General features: G+C 37.3%; 1 protein-coding gene across 1 annotated transcript in view; it reads right to left on the bottom strand.

Annotated features, from left to right (window-relative positions):
* YES1 (YES proto-oncogene 1, Src family tyrosine kinase) overlaps window positions 1–19,366 on the bottom strand; it is a 119,436-nt gene that overhangs the window by 98,317 nt on the left and 1,753 nt on the right. The window lies entirely within an intron of this gene.

Genomic DNA, 19,366 nt, shown 5'->3' with positions numbered 1-19,366 from the left:
GGTGACCTCTCTGAGGCCTTCACGGGCTCTGGCGAGCTAGACACATGCCCCAGGACCTCCACCCTAGACTGCAATCCAGATCCAAGCAGGTTAAAGCAAGAGCGATTACCCCTCAGACTGGTTGCTTGGTCCCCCTACACTCTGCAGGCCAGGAGCTGAAGCTGCCATGTGGCCCTGGCTGGCTGTGCCTGCATCTCAGTAGCTTCTTGCCCCGGGGGCTAAAAAAGCCACGCACTCCCACTTACTGGGTCCCAAAGTCCAGACTGCACTGACCTCTCACTTTGTCCTTTGCTTCTATGTGTTGATAATTCTGGAAAGGGCCACAGGTGCTGCTGATTTGGAGTCCCTCTGGATGGCAGCTGGTCAGGCCCACCCTGGGGCTAAAGCCTAGGCAGCTCCTAGAGCACTGCACTGGCAGATTCCTGCCAGCCTGCCGGGCTGTCCTCAGTGGGAGGTTAGCTTCTCTGTGTCATTTTGTGCGTTCTGCAGCTCCAAAGTTTGTTAAGAGTCCCCTTTTTACATTGATTGGAGAAGGTGGAAGCTGGAGCAGCTGGGAGGTCATGCTTCTACTCCGCCATCTTTACTCCTAAGTTTCTTTTTTAATATAATAGTCCTTAATATGTTCATGGTGGCAGCTGGTATGCAGTGAAAAGGGCACTGGGTCTGAAATCAGGAAGAACTCAATTCAAAACCAGAGTCAGATATTAGCCTGTGTGACCTTGCGCAATTCACTTAAACTGTTTGCCTCAGTTTCCTCAATTGTAAAATGGGGATCATAATAGCATCTAGTTCCCAGGGTTGCTGTGAGGATAAAAATGAAATAATTGTAAAGTACCTTAGCACAATGCCTGTCACACACTACTATATAAATGTTAGTTATTATTACTGCTTATTTCCTTATACCTTTCCTTATTTAGTTATCACGATAGTTTCAAATTTTTTTCATTTTAAGGAAAAGGTGTGAATGAATAAATATATTCTGTATTAGCTACATAGAAATATTCAACATAAATTCATGTAAAAGGAAAGCTAAATTGTTAGGATTATATAAAGTCAATGAACCTGGTAACAGCTTATTCTAACTATTGGCAAGGTACATAGAAATAAAAGTCTCTGGCATACAAATCCAAACATATAAATTGATGGTAACAACACAGTTAAAAAAGCACTGCACTTGAAGTCTAAGAGACAAGTTTAAAACCTGACTCTGTTACTTTACATGTATGACACTGGGCAACTTGCTTAACCTCACTGATTTAACTCACCTTATTTCTCAAAATAAGAGGATTAAACTAGAAAGATCTCTGAGGTTCCTTCCTTTCAGCTCCAAATCTATTATCACTATTTAAATCAATAATCAACTCAACAATTATTAGACGTCTACTACCAGAAAAACTGTGCTAGAGTTAAACCCCCTAAAAAATAAAAAATAAGAAAAGTGTGAGAAAATACTAGTAGTTTGGTTTCCACAGATTCTATAGGAACAATGGATGTTGCAAAAAAAAAAAAAAAACCCAAACCAAAAAACAAACAAAAAAAAACCCCCAACAACCAGATGCTACATAGGTCGTGCAGGAAGGTGTAAATCAGGATGAGGGGAAGAAGGGTAAAATGACCCCATCCAATCATACAGCATATCCAATCAATCAAATTTGAGAAGGAAAAGAAATAATGGATACAAACACAATACTGAGTCATGGACTGAGTCTGGGATTTAAAATTATTGTAAGAAGGATGTATCTGTGTGGAATGGGGTCCTTCTGTATTTCAAAGTGATATAAGAGCAATTGGGTATTAATACAATTGACTGAATTATTGGGACTAGATTAGAGATATCTTCAGTTTGGGGAAAAAAACTTCAATGCAAGTGATCAAGCATGGTCACAGGAAGATAGAGAAACTTGGGAAACAGATGCAAATCTGTTAGAGCAACAACTTACGATCTCATGAGGAGATTTGATTTTTATGAACAAGAATGAGTGTAGGAACAACCCGTGTAACCTTGGGCAAGTTACTTAATCCCAACTGACCTCCAAAAGGCAAAAAAAAAAAAAAAAAGAATGAGTGTAGAAGTGAATGCAGGTTATTTAAGGCTCACTTTAAAAATGTTCCTTAACCAATGGGAGGTTATAGTCATATCTGAAGCTGATTACTGGAGCTTGCTATTTAAGATTTGATGGGACTGTTAACTGACTTTTCCTGAGTCTAACTCCAGGTGTGGATATCAAGAAAGACTAAAGGTTGTTTGAGCTCCTGATCTATGTGATGCTAGCGAAGGTGCATCTATGAACTGCAGAGGGTGATCTCCTGGGGAGGTTTGAGAGAACGACTGTTTGGCATGTGCTGAGGCAGACTTCTCTCCATTTAATTTCCTCATTGATACCTGGCAGAGGCCTGTCTCAACAATGCAGTTTGACATAACTTCTGCCTAGAATTGACATGAACTTGGGGAGATGTTATTCCCTTGCTTTAGTTATGTCCCTACTCTCTCAATGGCAAATTTCTATAATCAAAGTTTGTAAGCATAGTACCTAATCTATTAAATAACTGACTTTGGAACATCTTAGGTAACTATAAGGTCGAGCTAAAAGCTTAGGATTTTTAGCCCAAACAACTAGTTATTTAGACTTGATATCTGTTGTTAGTGTATATACTCTTGTGTAAGTCAGGCTCCTTTAATTCTTTGTAATAGTATAGGGACAACTATGTCAACGGCTTGTAAGGATATTATTGTTACCTAGTTAATATCATACTTGTCTCAAGTTTTGTTACAATTAATGTTAAAAGAAGAATGATTTGTGGTCTCTTTTGTAAATACTTTAAAAAGGCATAGCATGACCAGAAGCTGGAATTCTTTTATTGTTTGAAAAAGTTATTACTTAATGTAAATTCCTTAGTGAAATCTCATCCTCCTGGTGGAGGAATTAATAATGGAATAATGCAAAGTATAAGAAACTGGGTTCTAATGTGAGTTTCTTGAACATGGCAATTGGCCAAGATTCCAATTTTGATTTTGTAAAAATTATAAGGGTGTAAGGTTTAGGAATGATAATTTAAAATTGTTCCAAAGTCACTTTTGTAGGAGAGTGGACATAAGAAGGCGGAAGACAAAGAGGCTGAGATGTGGAGCTGAAGATGGCTGGAACAAACACCCTAAGGACCAGAGAACTTCTGTCAGATGATGTCATTCCCCTCCCCCCCAGTTGTATGAGAAGAGACTTCTGGACCTTGATGGGACAACTGATTGTTATTATTTCCTTTTGGGTCCCTGTATCTGTACTCATAAAAGGGACTGCCCCCTTGTACTTTGTCAATGCATCAAACTTACCTAAAGGGGAGATGGGAGTTTAGGGTTACAAAACTCCCATTTACATACCAAACAGGTTCATAAGGTTTCACACAATAGTAGAGATCATTACCAACCAAACTGCCAGAGCTTTAGACCTGTTAGCTGATCAGGCCACTCAAACAAGAGAAGCAGTCATTCAGCACCAGTTAGTGTTAGCCTATTTGCTAGCAGAAGGAGGGGTGTGTGGCAAGCTGAACCTGTCAAACTGTTGTATAAAGACTGATGATAATGGAAAAGGGTAAAAGAAATAATTAAGAACATTAGAAAAGTAGCCCAAAGGGGTGGCTAGGTGGCACAGTGAATAGAGCACTGGCCCTGCAGTCAGGAGGATATGAGTTTAAATCCGGCCTCAGGCACTTAACACTTACTTGCTGTGTGATTTTGGGCAAGTCACTTAACCCCAAATGCCCCTCCAAAAAGCAAAAAAAAGAAACGAAAAAAAAAAGTAGCCCATGTCCCTGTTTGGCACATCCTAGATGGATTGATTCACTGGATCTTGGTGGAAACAATTGTTAGGAATCATGCTGCTAGCCTTGGGTGGAGTAATCTTGCTATCCATGTGTCTCCCTTGTATTATTCAGATAAAAACTCCAATAGTACAGGCATCTATCAAGGTAGGGCAGATAGAAAAGACTCATGATTCCAATTGTGATAAGGAATGCAAACTCATGTTGAAACAGTTCGAGGAAGGGGTAGCTTAAAGGGTGTGAAAACCAAATCTTTATTAAAAAGAAAATGGGGGAATTATGAGAAATGCTAGTAGTTCAGTTTCCACAGATTCTATAGAAACAATGGATGTTCCAAAAACAAAAAACAAAAAAAACCAAACACCACCACCAACAACCAGAAGCTGCACAGGATGTGCAGGAAGGTGTGGATGAGCGGGGGAAGGGCAGAGCTACCCTATCCAATCAAACAGCTGGAAGAAATCTGTAAGTTTACCCTTGGAAGGGGCCTGAGCTAAGCTGGCTCAAACCAGCTGGGGGTCAAAGGATGGATGGTCACCAACTTTTCATTAACACACATGCTTAACTAGCCTTAATCACAGTAACTGACACACCCCGAATAGAATTAGAACCTCATTATCTGATCATGGGATGCATGTAGCTCATGTTGGTGGGAGGAGGGAACATATATGTAACGGGCAGGTCAGAAAGACTGTAACCCAGAATAGCTGTTACCAATCCCAGTTCTGAAGGAACAAGGCAGGAAATTCAAATGGAAGCAGCACAAAAGGGCTTGTATTTGTCTGATTCTCTGTTGTCTTTTGAAGAGGCTACTTATTTATTCAGGAAAGAATAAATGTAAAATAAAGATATGATAATGAAAACTTTCCTGGCTTTCCAACAAGCATTGCTTATTCCTAGACTGAGCATGTTTATAACAAAAGTTATCTGGTCTTCAAGGAGTTTATAATTTAGTAGAACTTACATACCATGCCCATCGCTCCCTTCACCCAATACAATCAAAATACTACCTTGAATCTATCCTAAACTATGCACTAAGAAGGTAAACACCAAATATCTTCCAATGAAACTACACTATCATTTGTTTCTAAAACTCAAAATTTCATCTCCTGCCTCAATGAATTTTTGTAATCAATTCCCTATGTTGGGAATGTGCTCCTTCCTCATATGGACCTGTCTAAATACTCCTTACTGAAAGTTCAGTTTAAGTTCCACCTTTTCCATGAAGTATTTCCAGTCATTAATTCTAACTAGTCATATTACACATCAGATCATACTTATCTGTAGACATGCTCTACATGTCACCTCACCCATGGAATGTAAGTTCCCCAAGGGCAGGAATTCTTTGTTTTTGTGTGTCTTTAAACGATCAAGTTTAAGTATACATAGAGTAGCTGTGTTAACAAATGTTTCATACAATTTCCTTTACAGAGGGAAGGATTTGGACTCCAGCTTACTCCATTTTCCGTCTGAAGCTCTGGTTGGTTTCAGCTCCACAGAACAAGAAGCCTCTGTGCCAGCTATCTCCTGGTGTCCTTGTCTCCCCCTAGCCCTATCAGTTTAATTTTGTGTGTTGGTCTTCTCCCAGGAGATAGTAAACTCCTCAAGCGCAGAGGCCATCTTCTTCTTATTTGTATCCCCAGGGCTTAGCACAGTGCCTTGCACATAGTAGATGCTTTAAACATGTTTACTGAATTGAACTGAACCTAAACTTTCTAATTTATCCAGCACATACCTAACAGTGTTTTCTACATAGGAGGTGCCTAGAAGAACTGAAGATTTCTTGAATTAAATTTATTAAACATTCACTTACTAGGCAAGTTGAAATACTTCACCCATAGGCCTGGTAAAAATAATGAAAACAGAGACAGCTAGGTGGCGCAGTGAGTAAAGTGCTGGCCCGGAGTTTTCTGGCCTCAGACACTTAACACCCACACAAAAAAACTAGCCGTGTAACCTTGGGCAAGTTACTTAACCCCAATTGCCCTCCAAAAGGCGGAAAAAATGAAAACAGATTACATTTATGTGGAACAGTAATGCCAAACTAAAAAAAAAAAAAAACCAAACAAACCATAAGGGTCCTTGTAGGCTGAATATCAACTTAGGAAAATCACACATTAACATTATCTATGTTCTATTGTATTTTTATTTATTGTTAAATATTTCCCAATTATAATCTGGTGCAGGTCTTCCAAGTGCTGCGGGCAGTGTTTGATAACTCTGATGTAAAACAATTAAGGCTCTCTCCGAAGTCAATAACAATTTATAAAAATCAGGCATTGGGCTTAAGCAGTAGGAATATATAGACAAAAGCACAGTACTAACTTTCAAATAGTTTACATTTTAATGGGAAAACAACAAATAAACAACTAGGTAGATATGAATTACATAAGAGTAAATAAAAGGCACTCTGAAAGGGGAGGGCATTATTAATAGCTGGGGAAACTGGGAAAGGCCTCACAGAGTAGCTGGGATCTCAGCTGAGTCTTGAAGGAAGCCTGGGAATCTAAGAGCATGTGGGGAACAGCAGGGCATTCCAGGCACTTGGGATAGCTAGTACAAAGGCCAAAAGAAGGGAAATGGATGATAGGCCATTTGTTGCTAAATGTTGCTAAAATGCAGAGTGCAAGGAGGAGAGTAAAGTTTTAGACTACAAAAGTAGGAAGGGGCCAAATTATGAAAAGCTTTAAATGCCAAACAGAGGGTTTAATATTTGATCTTGGAGGCAAGAGGGAACCACTAGAGGTCACTGAATAGGGGATGACATGGTCAAACTCACTTTAGAAAAATCACCTTGGCAGTTAAGTTACATGGAGGATGGAAGGCCATTGGGAAAGAATTAAGGCAGAGACCAATCCAAAGATGACAGGTAATGAAAGCTTCAACAAGGGTTGTGGCTGATGTATACAAGAAATGTTATGAGAGTAGAAATTTGGCAAGGAATGGATATGTGAGATTAGAGTGAAGAGTAAAGATGTGATGCAGGTTATGAGCCTGGGTGACTGGGAAAACAGTAACACAGAAGCTGGGAAGAGGGGAAGGCTTGACGGGAAAAGACAATGAGTTTTGTTTTGAATATGTGAGGTTTGAGATGTCTATAAAACATCAAATTTGAGATATCCAAAAGGCAAATGTGATATGGGAGCTCAGGAAAGAGACTAGGTTAAATAGACTGATTTGGGAAATGGTCTGTGAAGAGATGGTACCTGAACCCATGGGAGTTGTTTGATAACCAAGCAAGAAACTATAGAGAAAGAGAAGGTCCCAGTCTTGAGAAATATTCATGGTTGGGCAGAGTGACATAGATGAATAATGAGGAAAGGAGATTGAGGATGAGTGATAAGAGAGACATGAGTGTGGGGAAAATAAACTCTATAGAGAAGAATCTCACTAAAATTTAGAGAGGAAAGACTATCTAGGAAAAGGTGATCAACACTGTCTAATGTTGCTGAGACTGAGAAGAAGCCTTTAGAATTGGCAAATGAAGATCACTGGTAGCTTTAGAGAGGGAAGTTTCAGTTGAATGATGGGGTCTGAAGCCAGATTGCAGACAGTTCATAAAAGGAAAGGAAGTACAGACACATAGTGTAGACAGGGTTCTAAAGGGGTAACCCAGGAAGGGGAAAAGAAAAAGATGATGACAGTTAGTGGAAGATATAATTGGATCAACTGAGGTATTTTTCAGAACAGGGGAGAGTTGCATTTGTAGGCAGCAGAGAAGAAGCCAGGAGATTGGGAGATAATAAAGATGAGGACTATCTGTTTGAGATTTGGGGAAAGAATGGGATCAGGGGTCAAGGAGAAGGGTCACCTCTTCAAAACCAAAGTGAAGGTGGTCATGGCAAAGAAGTCTGAATAATGTGAGATCAAGAAAAGAGAAGAAAGGAAAGTTCTAGGCAAACAGTCAAAAATTTCTGGGTAAAGTATGAGGCAAAGTCATACACTCAAAGTATAGACAGGCCCTTATTGAAGAGCTTGCTTTTGTTTGATACACAATTTTAATAAGCTGTCATGTGACTTTCTAGCTCTCATGAGATTAGAAGTAGAATGTAAAGAAAAAAAAATCAGGGGGGAGAAAAGTGACTGCTAGAGGGCAGACAATCCAACAAAAACCAATAAGTGTCAGAATGAAAAACAGACCCAAAAAATAAAAAATCTTGGAGTCTAAGGACATTTGGTATAGGAATAGGCTCAACAACTCCATAGCTCCTGAATTCCTCTTTGGTCTGTAACTGATAATCACAACACTTGTGAAAATCAATCAAGAAAAAAGACATCATGTTCAAAGTACTTTGCTTAAAAATATTGAACACAATGTTGGCATTTACAGAGTTTGCTTGGATATCTGAAAAATTCACTTTTGTAAATTCATATAAAAATTCTGACATTTGTCAGGGAACATATTTGTCATTCAACAAATATTTACCAAGAACCTACTACGTGCCAGGCACTGTGGTAGATGCTGAAGACACCAAGAAAGGTAAAAGATGAGTCCCTGTTATTGAGGAGCTTACAATCTAATGGGGGAGACAACTTGCAAACAACTCTGCACAGACAAGATACGTATATATGATAAACTGGAAATAATCAACAGAAAGAAGGCACTAGAATTAAGAAGACTGGGAAAGGTTTCTAGAATGAGGGTGAATTTGGCTGGGACTTGAAGGAAGCCGTGAAGAATAAGCGGGAGAGCTTTCTAGGCATGGGGGACTACCAGTGAAAATGCCCAGAGTCAGGAGATCAGAGTACTTTATGTGGGGAACAGCAAGGAGACCAGTGTCACTCACTGTATGGTAAAATAAGTAAGGTATAAGAAAACTGGAAAAGTAGCAAAGGGCCATGTTGAGGGCTTTATGAAAATTTACTATATTTTTATGTCCTATAGGCTTTATGCATTTTACAAAAGATGGTACAATAAATATTACATAGAAGGCCCAGGGTATGCTCAGAGAAGTTGGAGAATGTCCAGAGAAAGAAACATAACAGTCAAGAGTCTCGAATTCATAACATATAAAGATTATTTGGAGGAACTAAGGGTATTAAGCTTGAAAATCAGAAGATTCAGGGAGAACATGTTATCTATCTTCAAGGATTTGAAGGGCTGTAGTAGGGAGGAAGGATCAGACTTCTTCTATTTGGCTTTATGTATGATTTCCTAATAATAAGAGCTGTCAAAAATGGAATGGGATGTCTAAGGAGGTGATGAGTTTCTCCTTTTTGGAGGTGTTCAGAGAGTGTCTGGATGACCACTTATCAGGTATAATACAATGGAGATTCACATATGAATTGGACTAGAATGCCACTAGGGTGCCTTCTAACTCTCAGATTCTATGATTGCTGGTTTTGTTTTATACTCTATAGTCCTACTATGATGATACCTCCTCATAGAATATCATAGAGAGGATCTGAGTTCATAGAGACTATGCCAATGAAGCATATTTTGATAAATACTACTGAAAGAGGTTTCAAATACAGGCCTGACAATGGACTATGTGCCTATAATAGTATAGTATATAGCCTATAATAGTACCAGGCTAGGCAAGTTTTAAGAGACTTATAACCAAATATTTATATTTTTTGGGGGGGGGGCCTACAAAAACTCATGAGGGGCAGCTAGGTGGCGCAGTGAATAGAGAGAGCACTGACTCTAGAGTCAGGAGGACCTGAGGTCAAATCCGACCTCAGACACAACACAAAAACTATCTGTGTGACCTTGGGCAAGTCACTTGACCCCAACTGCCCCACCTTCCCCCCTCCAAAAAGCAAAATAAATAAATAAATAAAACTCATGAAACCATCTAGTAAAGGCTTAGAAAAGTCATAATCTGCATTAGTAGTGAGAGTAGCCAACATAAAATTGAAGATCTTTTGAAATATTAAATAAGTATCTGCTGTAGTATCTCTCATTTCTTATTTTATTGCTTCTGTCAACAACCAGTTAAGCTGTAATCATGAAGTTTGATTTCTTTGTCAGGGCATTTGTCGATGCATCTATAGGTGCTATAGGATGCACAGGTCCTTATACTTTCTGTAACCCGTTGTAATATAATGCCAAAGAAAGGCAACTTCCCAAGGTTCAGAATACCAGCATAGGTGCTCTCCATTTTATTCAGTGACAAACCAAGAACAGAGAAGGTCAAAACATGACATCATTCCAAATACAGCATTTACTAAGCATGATTAAATAATCTCCAAGTACTACCCCACCCCAGGACCTTCCAATCATTCAATCAATTACAAAGTCCCTGTTCTAAATACTTCTCCACCCCTAGGCTATACCTTCATTTAGTCCACCACAAAGGCCCTCTTCTCAAATGGAGATTAGTTTCCAAACATAAGTAAAGTACATTCATTTGTCAATCACAGAGCACCAAAAGGTCAAAAGTTCCCCACCCCTGGACCTCAACTGAATCTACCCCAGAGTTACATCAAGTTTAAACACAGCACTTAATACCCAAATGGAGGTCTTTTCTTCATCTTGACAGGAGGCAAGTTCTCAGCAATCTTAGTCCCTGGGGAGACAAGGCTTAGCAAGGCCACAAGATACATTGCCAGTCCCTTCATCAATTCATCCTCTGTCTGTAGAACAGTCCTAGAACCCCTGAAAACATTAGCAAAACCCTCTCCCAGGATTTCTGTAAGCATACAACAAGAAAATCCTTCTTCAGGGCTTCTGAACCAACAGAAAGGTTCCCAGACCCCTGCAACAACAGCACTGTCCTTCACCAGTGGACAGTATTCACTCTGTCTGCAGGACAGTCTCCAGACCCCTGCAACAACAGTACTGTCCCTCACCAGTGGACAGTATTCACTCTCTGTCTGCAGGACAGTCTCAGGGCTTCTTAGCCAAAAGCCAGGTTCCAGGACTTTTTCAACAACAGGACTGTCTTTCACCAGTGGACAAATCTGGCAAAACAACATCAAAACAGACAGACAAAGTACCAGCAAAACAGCCATATCTCCTCAGTCCTTGGCAGCTCAGGGGGCAGGTCTCAAAAGTCCAGGGCAATTCAAAGTGGCCCCCAGCAATTCTCTTAGTCTCTCTCTCTCTCTCCATGAGGCGCTGCTTCCAAAAAAAATCTTCCGCCTCTCTCTTGTCTCTCCAAATCTACGTCACCAGCTCCTCCCAGTTCAGGACTTTCTTTTCACATCAACAAGCCCATCCCACAGGTGGGATTAACAAGCTCTGGGTTTTAACACAATCAATTTGAAAACCAAGCCAATACAGGGGAATCTTTAATTGCCATTACTATCACACCCGTACAGCACCTAGCAGTACCAGGTACATGGCACACAGAAAATAAATATTCACGGATTCCATGACCAATTTCAATTTCTGACCCTAAAAGAGACACATTCTCTCAAAGAAATATCTGAGTCCAACAGTATAACATTTTGGAGGCTAGAGATTAGACCTGTGATTTCACTGGTATAGGGGGCTCAAGGTTTTGAAACTCTATTGACCCATGCAGGTCAGCAACTTTTTTATAGTCTTAGTTGAAATGACTTGTCCAGAATCAGTCAGAAGTTGCCATTACTACATTTTTAAATATTTGCCAATATACATTCCAAGAAAAGATACTGCTCTTGAAAACGTTTGGCCAATTTTTACACATCTTTAGATTCACTGTGTCTACAAATATGTAGGTAGCTTCTTGCAACATCTGATTATTTAGAGAGGTTAATGAGAAATCCTTAATTATTACTGAAGTGATGGGAGACAAACTTCTGGACAAGAACACAATGGAAAAACACTACTCATTCTTTCTTCATCATGATCTTTTTAAAATGAAGTTAATGAAGCATTTTCTAGTATCTGTGGGCAATTCTTACATCAAAGGATTTTTGGTCATGTTAGTGGTATTTGAAAATGCATATTCATTTGACAGTATTTGTAAATATTCGGGTCCTTTGCTCCACCCCCACCAGAATAATCTGCAGTGTAGAAATGCTTCCATATGCTAAAGTTGAGTCTCATTTTGCTGAGGGAGAAAAAAGAAATAGCTTTAATGTTTATAGAAACATTAAACTACATGTACAAATTTTATAATGATAATCTCTCAGAACTAAACTTGTAACCCTGTCTCCAGATTAATCCTTTCTTCAAACTTATGAAATATATTTCTACTAATCTTTTTTACTTTTAGTTTCCATTGTACCTTTACCTCCATTCCCTCCCAGAGAACTATTCCTTACTTAGTAAATATAAAAAAGATAAAAAGCCAGCTCACCAAAATTACATAAAAACCCTGACATTATATGTGGTATTCCATGCCTATCATTCTGTTCTTTTTCAAAGAAATAGGGGAGGTGCCTCCTCAAATATCTTCTTTGTGACCAAACTTTGTAATAATAATTTCAACTCATAATTTTGTGTTTCATTTGCATTTTTTGAAGTCATTACGTATAGTTTCCCTGATGGTATTTACTTCAAACTGTGTTAGTGTATATACATTCTCATGTTTCTCTGTATTTATCATAATTCATAATTTCTTACAGCATAGTATTCTACTACATTCATGGACACAGTTTGTTTAGTGATTCACAATTGATAGGCATCTGAATTTGTGTTCCCGTCATTTGCTACTACAAAATGTTTTGGTATATAAGGATAAGGTATATAAAATATTTTGGTGCTCTTACTGTATTTTCGCAGCAATGGAATCTCTGGGTTAATGGTGTGGACATTTTAGTTACTTTCTTTGCCTAATTTTAAACTGCTTTCTAGAATGGTTTAAACCAATTCACAGCTCCACCAATAATCTATCTAGTAAGCTTTCCATTACACTACATAACCTATTATCCTACCAAAATGTTTCTTAGCCTAAGAATTTAGACTAGCCCCCATAAAAGACATCATCACAAAGTTCAATGCCAAGTCTCTGAATCAAAGTTCTTAATTACAATTCTGACTGATCTGATACCTAATATTCAGATTTGATAGGACCATGTTTATTTTCTAGCTTATTTGGACAAAATTTGAAATTTCTAAAGGTCTTCCCTAAACACTTATTAGTGTGGTCTAGGGGAAAAAAATATTGACAGTTGGAAAGCCATAGAATTTCAAAGTTGGAAGGGATTTTTGAACTTTTTACAAAGTGAGGTCAGCCAGAGACAGGGTTACAAAGCTGAATCCATATTGCTTCTTTCCTACTTCTAAGTATTTATATTTATGCTACATGATCATATGCTACATGATCAAGGGAAAATAATATTAAAATTTGGGTTTTTCTTCAAAAATACTATGCCATTCCTAAAAAAAGTCATAAATCAATAAAGTTCCTATAGAACATTTCTAAGAATCTATCTTCATAGTAAAAGCACCCATTATATTCTTACTGCCCAAATATTTCTACTGCATAAGACAAAAGTAGCTCTAAAACAGCAGTCATATTAAGCAAACTGCTATGAATATTGGTAGAAAATTAATCTTATTCTGAGGTTTCAGTCATCAATCCTTCCTCCCAGTACTTCCTGTCTTGTCCTAGTCCCTTCCACTCCCCTTTAATCCTCCCACCAAACAGATCCTGTGAATAACCACACATTACTTCATCAAGAAAACCAGAAAAGCTTTCCTCTCCCACCTTAAAAATGAATTTTTTTCTTAAAAGGATATAGGCTTGTCATTATTAGTGTGCTGACAAGTCTTTTATTATTACCAAATAAAGTTCATATTTCAATGCTTTTGCTTTGTACTTTTTACCAGGACAAAAAAAACTGAGGGGAGAAGGGAAAGAAGCAGTCCTGCATAAAGATTTGTTTCACTTGAACCACACTGATTTTTAAGGCTGGATTTCCATATACCAACAAAATGACCGTTAGGTTCACAGCCTAAAAAAAAGTTTGAACATTATGTTTTGCAAACTCTTCTAGAACACAGAATTTAGCTTTCATACAAAACCTAGGTAACATACTTTAATTTTATTTAGCCTTATAAAACAATAGCTTTCTAGTCTCCTAAAATTCAGACTTAGCATGAAAAGATATATGAAAAGAAAGTTTTAAATCATAAATTCCATTAATTAAGGCAATACATAAAATGTCTGTAGCATCAGTATCAATGCACTGTAATGATGTCAGTGTACCACACTGACAGCGTGATGTCCTCAAATGTTCCCATCCTTCCTTTCAGCTCTAAACACATTAAATATTGCCGCCTCTCATCACTGTACTAGTTGCTCCAGTCCTACGTGGTCATTCCACCTGGGCAGAGTTAGCCAAAAGGGTTGTGTAATGGCAAATAGTCTAAACTCTAGACAATCAGAGTAGGAAAAAATGTGAGCAGAAAAACAAGTCGAAATGGTATGGAGGTTGCCTTAGGATGTTCATACACTAAGGACTGTACTCTTGTAATATTAATAACAGCAATATCGTCTAAAAAGTATCAATTTTCCAATGGCATCTCTTAGTCTGGAGGTGGCCATATAGCTGGTATCATTCAATAAGGACATGATGGCCATTCCCTTCAATCCCCAGTTTAACTGAATAGTATTTATTAAGCACTTAAAACACGGAATTTAGCATGCATATTTTCAGTGCCTAGCAAGAATGCAAAAAGAACCAAATTAATGATTACTGTCCTTAAAAAGCTTACATTTTACTAGCCGATAATTATCTTTACTATATGTTGGGATACTTAAAATTATGCAAGTTTTTTCTCCTCTGACAATGCTACAAAATGTAATAGAATGTATGTTTTCAAAATTATTAATTTTGGCAAAAGATATTATTACTTTATTTATAAGAAATTCGTACAAGTCTTTCTTTTTACCTCTCTGTAGGACTTTGTGTGAGACTAAAGAGAAGTGAAAGCCTACGTCATAGTTTGAACATTTGGATACAGAAGGATTGCTGGAAGTGTGAACCTTTTAGACACAGAAGGAAAGCTGGACAGGGGGCAACCACTATCTCCTGGAGAATTCCACTACTCAGCTCAAGAGCTAGCTGGTTACTAGAGTTCTGATCTCTACACCTCATGGATTCCACGTAACAATAGCTCTCTAAGTCACTAGGTTCCAAATTTTTTTGTTCATGCATTACAACAATAAAAAATTTGCAAGCACACACCTGATGCATGTTCATTTATTTACAAATTATGTACATAAACTACTGTACTAATAAATCATACATCATGAAACACAAAGAAGTTAACAAAGGCTAGGTTAAAAGTGAAATAGCATTTTAAAACATTTTATTAACAGTATAAAAAGTCTTTTTTACCTTTTTTAAGATATTACTAGGGGTGGCTAGGTGGTGCAGTGAATAGAGCACAGGGCCCTGGAGTCAGGAGGACCTCAGTTCAAATCTGGCCTCAGATATTTAACACTTACTAGCCCTGTGACCTTGGGCAAGTCACTTAATCCCAACTGCCCTGCCTTCCCCCCTCCAAAAGATATTATTACTAGTATTTTATGGATAAATATTTTTGTAGTGATATATTCTACAGGCATATATATTTTAGTGACAGCAGTATAAATATGTTTGCTAATTTTTTTTACTTGTTTTTAATGAGTTAGTTTACAAAATGTATTCAATGGGATTATGAATCTAAAAGCCATGTCAATGTTTCAAAAAAACACCTCATAAAGATATGCAGTTCCAAATTTAAGAAGGACATCACCGGCTGCACTTATTAAGCCAGGATACTCACTTTTCAATCTTATCCATCAATCGTGCAAAGGTCTGTATTTCAATTCGACTGGTGTATTACCACAATTCCTGAAGTCAATCAGTTGTAGTACTTACACACTACAATTGGAATTTATATATTTGTATTTTTAGTCATGAGTTCAAAGATTTGTGTACCGATGAGAAAGTTCTTTCTACATTTTTTTTAAGTATATAGAATTTTTTCTTTTGGCAGAACCTGTTACCTTGGGAGCTTCTGCATCTACCCATGCAGAGAGTAGCCTTCTTTGCAACTTATAGTCTTAGAGAACTGGCTGAAGCACTGAGAGGCTGGTTAAATGACTGGTCCAGGGTCACAAAGCCCATCTATGTTACAGATGGGACTTGCCAATTGAAGAATAAAGATAAGGAGTTTTTATTAATGACATAAAAAATTTAGTTTTTCAATATCTTAAACTATTTTGGCTGATTTCTTGACAGATGTGAACAGTTTTATCTCATTATTAGTCTTCTCAATCCACGGGTTTTTTGCAGATATCTTTTTTAAGCCATGTATCCATTTTTTCTACATTAATTATGTTAAAACTAAATAGCATAATCCACAAACCCCCTTAACTGGGCACATGTAAATTGCAATACATCAAAATACTGAAACAGATTACTAAAGGAGTGAAAGGGTCAGTGTCTATCTGCATATTACATAGCTTAATATAACTTTTAATGACAAAAATAGAAATAGATTTTCTTCACTTCAATAGATTTTTCCTTGTCTACCCCACCCAGCTCTGGAGACTTCATGATCTTCCTGAAGGAAAACTAAAAACTCATCCTTTCATTAAGAAAGGAGAGTGTTCCCAAGAAGGGGAGACAGAAAAAATAGAAATTAACAGTTTCAAATCTAGCCTGAAGCATACATCTAACCAGAAAGGAATGAAGAATTCGAGTAGGGGGTGAGAGGGAGAAGGGTATTAGGAATGGTCCATGAGTCATTTAAGTTAAGTCATTTAACTCCTGGCTCTCAGAGCTCAATTTACTTGTGCCTCACATGCATCCTATAAGCATGTTATCTCAGCCCTGTGATATTATATAGCACGATATTTTAGGGAACCATACCATCCATACACCCAACCTCAGGCCAGGATATCCCACCTACCAGCAAGTTCACAGTTCCTAAAAATGTCTCTGATAAAGGTCGAATGTCAAAGATACATAGGGAATTGATACAAATATACAAGAACAAGAGCCATTTCTGAAAAAGATAAATGGTCAAAGAATAAATAATTCTTATAAGTTATTGCCCCAAATCATTAATAAGAGAAATACAAATAAAAATGACACTGAGATTCTATGCCTCACACCCACAGGTTAGGCAAAAATAACAAAAGAAAGGGGCAATGGTTTCAAGGAGAGTGGAAGGAAACAGTGCAGAGATACACTGGCTGGTAGAACTGTCAATTGGTCCAACCATTATGGAAAGTAATTTGGTATCTATACCAAAAAAGTGAGTAAGCTGTGGAAACCCTTTGACCTAATGATACCACTACAAGAAATATACCTCAAAAAGTCAAATACGGAGTTTTGGGGAGAAAAACATGCACAAAAATATTTGCCGCAGCAGCACTTTCTGTGTTAGTAAAAAAAAGCCCTGGAAACAAAACGGGGAATGGATGAATAAATTATGGTAAATGAATGCGATGAAATATTGTGGCTCTTTATAGGGGAAAAAAAAAGATGGATTTGGAGAAACCTGGAAAGACTTCAATACAAAGTGAACAGAACCAGAAAGATTCATTCATATCATAATAACACATTAAATATACATTTAAAAAAAACTTTAAAACAAAAGTTCAATTTCCTATACAATCTATTTTTTATTCATTGTATATCGATGTTCAGGATAAAAAAGAATTATTTTTCCAAAAAACAAACAAACAAACAAACAAACCCTGATCTCCCAAAACAGCAGCACTGAATTTGTAAGCAATGATTTTTTGGCATACAAAAGTTAAATAAATACTAGCCCCAACACTGGTTATTTTCTTTTCCTTTCTGCTACTTTTAAAGCTCTTTGGGCTAAATCTCCTTCGGAGCCTTATCAGAAGGCAGATAATGTCAAAGTCAACCAGCAGCTGCCACTGAGCCCAGGGCCCCCAAGCCTAGAGCAGCTGAGAGGGAGAAAAGAAAAAATAATATATACTTTGAGACTGATATACACCACAAAAATGACATAGACAAATTAACAGAAAGAAAAACTTTTTAAAAACAAATTTTCTGAAGAGGAAAAAAATTAGGGAAGGAGTAGAAGCATAGGACTACTTAACTCAGCCCCTCCGATCCAAGTGGATCCATGCATAGATAGAGGCAAATGGAATTCTGCAATCCAAACAACTGCCATTTATTTACAGGGCTGAGATTATTACACAATATTTTTCTCCTATTTATAAATTCTGTAAACTCAAAATTTCAAAGTGTGCACAAATGAAGGATACTTGTAATGCTGAAAAACAAAATGATGCTGTGCACTATACAGATGAAATAAAATACACATGGTCCCTCCCTCCCTCTTTGCTAAGAGGGATAAAACAAACACATTACAAATGAGAGGGGAAAGCAGTAGGTATAAAAACAAAACTAATTTGGTTACTCTGAAGATTTGAAACATGTTCAAATTATGAATAGGTTAAAATTTTCCAGTATGAATTGATATGAAATGAATCAAGGAAGTCATTTATGTTAATTTAGTCAAGTGCACTAAGATCAAGTAAACCATCTATTTACATTTTCTGTTGTGAAAATAGTCACTTAAATTCCCAAACTGCACCTTCGTTCACATAAAATTATTTTTTAAGTTCTTAAGACAAGAGAATTTGACAACCATACCACCTATATAATAAGCTTGCACATGCATATGTTAACACACAAGCACACACATACATATACCCCTACCCCAGGCTTTTATGCTGAGAATTAAGAAAAATGTCACATATGTATATAAGTAAAATGAGATAGTTTTCCAGAAGTCACTTGTATATCAATAGCCAAATACAATTTTCCCCAAATTTTTTCGAGTTGGAGCACTCTAAATTTTGCACAGACAAAATTTTGATAACTTGCCAGTACTTTCATGACCAGAAGAGAACTAGATTTGTAATCAGAGGGCCTGGGATCAAATCCTAACTATTCCCTCTACAATTTGACTTTGGGCAGTTTCCTAATCTGTAAAATGGGATGTCGAGAATGTTAAACTAGGTGATCTGAACAGCTTTAAGTCTATAAGGAAGAATTTCACTTTTAAGAAAACCATTAGATTTGAAAGATCTCCAATTTTACTTGCATATTTCATATAAGTGTGTGTATACATACATATATATATAGTTGTTCTTCTGCAGAAAGAGAACTCGGTCAACTTTTCCCCTCACCACTAGGTGTACCAACATGTGAACAAATCACCCAAACAGATGATAGTATGAGTTCTAAATTATATTTTTATATTATGTAATAAATCATGTAAATGCATCTAATATTACTGTTTCAGAATTACCAAAATTTTGAAAGAGTAAACAATCAAATCTTTTTTTCATGAAGCATGAATGTTAAAACAGATTAGTGTTAAATTATTTCAGCATGAATCCTTCTAATATTACAGATATGATGGAGACTTAATCATATTACAGTGTTCATTCTGTCTTATATCTGACAAATTCCTTTCAATCTTACACCAGTATATATTTCGGCCATAAGACAAATTCCACCTATCCCAAAAAGAGAAACCAAAGCTGTAATTCCACTTCAGGAATTGTCTACTGTTAAGCAGAAAGGAGTCAATTTGTGGTTTATGAAGTCAGCAGAAACACTGCAAAATTAAAGCTGTGTTATAATATCATGGTAATTGTGGCCAAAGATCCACTTTTGTTATAAGTTC

The sequence above is a fragment of the Petaurus breviceps genome, unplaced genomic scaffold (genome assembly GCF_028583685.1).
Source record: "Petaurus breviceps papuanus isolate PSGF00001 unplaced genomic scaffold, PetGlider_PUasm1.0 38, whole genome shotgun sequence".
Classification (NCBI taxonomy): Eukaryota; Metazoa; Chordata; class Mammalia; order Diprotodontia; family Petauridae; genus Petaurus; species Petaurus breviceps.
Note: the sequence above shows the minus strand (reverse complement) of the source record. Positions and strands in the feature narration are given on the sequence as shown.